The sequence below is a fragment of the Mesoplodon densirostris genome, chromosome 19 (assembly GCF_025265405.1).
Source record: "Mesoplodon densirostris isolate mMesDen1 chromosome 19, mMesDen1 primary haplotype, whole genome shotgun sequence".
Classification (NCBI taxonomy): domain Eukaryota; kingdom Metazoa; phylum Chordata; class Mammalia; order Artiodactyla; family Ziphiidae; genus Mesoplodon; species Mesoplodon densirostris.
This window is the reverse complement of record NC_082679.1, coordinates 54,288,252-54,291,924: the sequence shown is the minus strand read 5'-3', so window position 1 is coordinate 54,291,924 and position 3,673 is coordinate 54,288,252. Positions and strand designations below refer to the sequence as shown.

At 36.8% G+C, this 3,673-nt stretch overlaps 1 non-coding gene across 1 annotated transcript; it reads left to right on the top strand.

The window, feature by feature from the left end:
• Positions 1-338: 338 nt before the first annotated feature.
• TRNAE-CUC (transfer RNA glutamic acid (anticodon CUC)) lies at positions 339-411 on the top strand. Its single transcript has one exon. It is a non-coding gene; the product is annotated as a tRNA-Glu (tRNA).
• The last annotated feature ends 3,262 nt before the right edge of the window (positions 412-3,673 follow it).

Here is a 3,673-nt window from a genome sequence, read left to right as displayed (position 1 = left end):
AAAGAGAACAAAATCGCCAACTCAATTTATTTATTTTCCAAATATCACTCTGGCACTCTGTGATAATTACATAAAGTATTAATGGCATTTAAATTTTACTTAGTCATTAGACCTCTTTAGAGTTTTAGCTCCAGAATCCAAAGTGCTTTATGAAGAATTGATAAGCCCCATTATCCAGAAAGTAAGAAGCAAAAGAACTCATTTAATTATACATAACTGTGTGCTGATGTTTTTGCCTATATTTATAGAGGGAAGAGGTCAGAATACCATTAAATTTAATGTCAGCAGAAGCAGCAGCATTATCATCATCATGAAATAATAATACCATTGTTGGGACTTCCCTGGTGGTCCAGTGGTTAAGACTCTGCACTCTCAATGCAGGGGGCCCGGGTTCAATCCCTGGTTAGGGAACTAGATCCCACATGCCGCAACTAAGAGTTGGCATGCCACAACTATAAAGATTCTGCATGCCGCAACGAAGATCCCACATGCCGCAAGACCGGGCGCAGCCAAATAAATAAATATTTTTTTAAATACCATTGTTTATTGAGCCCTTACAATATGCCAGACACCATTCTAGATGTTTAACCTCAGAATAATCCTATGAGGCAATGATCATTAATTGCATTTTACAGACAAGGAAACTGAAACTCAGAGAGTTTTAGTAACTTGCCTAACATTGCACAGCTACTGAGTACCAAAGCCACTGCTTAAACTGAGGTCTGACTCCTACACTTCTTATACTAGCACATGCTATTCTAACACAGGTCCATGTATATGACACTTGATGTCCCTAAAGCTATGGCACCCTGTGAAAATCACAATGCACGATCCCTTTCTATCAAAAGTTTTTACGCAAGGCTGCCAAAGCATGTCTGGGCTCGTGTGAAGAGATGCCTCCTACTGCAATAACAGGGAGGGAAGTCAGGAAGAGGCAGCTAATGGAAGGAAAGATATGAAAAGTAGGAAATGCTTTCAAAGACAAACATTTTTTCTCAAGTTCACAAGAACTTCAACTGGCCAAACAGTTTTGCCCATCAAAGGTCACATTTCAAAGATTAATCAGTATATCAGTTTATGGTAAGTGCTTCTAAAAGAGTTGTAAACAATTTGTATTTTTAGGTCACTCAAAAGGTCTCATTGCAGGACTGATTCAATCAGTAATCTCCTCAAGAAAATCTCTTTATATAGTTGGTACAAGGACCACCTGTTTGCAAGCTTCTTTCCAAGGGAGCACAAAGTTCAAGTCATCAGATTTGGCAATAATGCATTGGGGGAGGGGTGGAGATGACCTACCAGTTCTACTTTTGGGGATCATCTGGGAGCTCCTAGGAATGTTGATTGGAAAACCAAAGTCCTTATGACTCATATCGTTTATACAGTTGGTTTTACGGGGTGAAGGCTGGGCCTCCTGAACCAGACCAGTCAGTTGTTTTGACGTGGCCTTAACTCCCACCTGTATAAGACATATGTTGTCAGCATGTAGAATGTTCCCATGTGTCCTTCCCAGGCAGTATCTACCACACCAAGAAGTAACAGCTACTCCAACTCTTCTACCTTCTATAACTGTTGATTAGTTTTGCCTATTCTTGAACTTCACATAAATGAAATCATACATTATTGACTAGATTTACAACTGGATTCTTGAGCTTTTCATTACATCTGTGAGATTCATCCATATTGTCCTGTGTAGCAAAAGTTCATTTTTCTTTCTATTATATCCTTTTATATGAATATACCACAATGTCTCCATTCTCCTGTGGATGGGCATTTAGCTGCATTTTAGGACTGGGATATTTTGAATAACACTGCTGTGGATAATCCTGTACTTGTATTTTGGTAGATTCAGTTCTCTGTGGTATGCACCTATGAATAGGTATACTGGTCCATAGGGTAGATGTAAGTTTAGCTTTAATAGGTACTTCCAAATAGGGATACCAATTTACACTTTTTGAGATTTATTTTATGGCTCAGTATATTATATATCTTGAAAGTTCCATGCCACTTGAAAAGAATGTGTATTCTAGTTATAGAACATTGTGTTTTATTAAGCATCAATTAGATCAAGGAGGTTGCTAGTGCTGTTCATGTCATCCATTCTATTGATTTTTTTTGGTCTAAGTGTTATATTAATTATTAAGATGACGTGAATATCTCCAACTATGATTGTGCAATTATCTATTTTCCCTTTAATCTTAACTATTTTTGCTTCATGTATTTTGAAGTTCTATTATTAGGCACATATATATTAATAATTGTTATGTCTTTGTGATGAGCTGGCATTTTTTCATGATAAAATGTCCCTCTTTATCAATATTCTTGAGGTTTATCTTGTCTAATATTAATATAGCCATTGCATCTTTCTCATGTTTATTGTCTGCTTGGCATATGTTTTCCCATCCTTTTGCTGTCACTCTTTATTAGTTTTTATAATTAAAGTATGTTTTTGTAGATAGGATTTAATTGGGTCTTGCTTCTTTTTTTTCCTCCTGCTTGACAATCTCTGTCATTTAACTGGTATATTCATTCCACTTACATTGAATATAACTTTAGATATAGCTTGATTTTGGTTTACCATTTTGCTGTTTGATTTCTAATTGTCCCATCTGTTTTTCTTTTCTCTATACCTTCTTTTCTGCCTCATTTTGAGCTAATGAAATACCTTTAGTATTTCATTTAAGTTACTTTATTGGCTTTTTAGCTATATATCTTTGCACCTTTTTCATGTTAACTTAGAGGTTACATTATGAATAATAAAATTATCACAATCAATTCAGTGTTAATAGTGTACCATCTTACATGAAATATATAAATTTTCAACAGTGTAAGTCTATTAACCTTAAATCCCCACTCTCTGGCTACTGTTGTGATACATATTCTATCTTCATGTGTTATAAACTGCACAAGTAGAATATGTTATAAACGGCACAATTTAGAGTTGTCATTTTTGCTTTACATCGTCAAATCTTAAAGAATGTCATTGCCTCTTGTGTGGACCAGTACAGTAGCCTCTCAGCTAACTTTCCACTTCCATTCTTTCCTTCCTTTTTCATGTCATTTTTTACACAAGAGCCAGAGATATTTGCTTTCAAATGTAAAATGGACGATGCCACATGTCCCAAGCTTAATTTGCCGCAAGGACTTCCCAGGATGAAATGCAGACTCCTGAAGTGGTCTTATATTAATCTGCCAAGGCTTCTATGACAAAATACCAGAGGCTGGAGGGCTTAAACAACAGAAATTTATTTTCTCACAATTCTGGAGGCTAGAAGTCCATGATCAAGGTGCCGGTAAATTCGATTTCTAGTGAGATCACTCTTCCTGACTTACAGAAAGCCTCATTCTTGCTGTGTCATCATTTGGTCTTTCCTCTGTGAGTGCTGGGAGAGAGAGAGAGAACTCTAGTATCTCTTCTTCTTATAAGGACATTAGTCCTATCATATAGAACCCTACTCTTATGAGCTCATTTAACCTTAATTACCCCCTTATAGACCCTATCTTCAAATATAGTCTCGTTGGGGATTAGGGCTTCAATATAAGAATTGGGGGGCAGGAGCACGACTCAGTCCACAACAGGTCTGAAATGCTCTGCCTGGGGCTAAGGAGGAAAAGATCTGACTGGCTTGTACACAACCCAAAACAACACACAGGCACAAACACAACAGTTTAACCC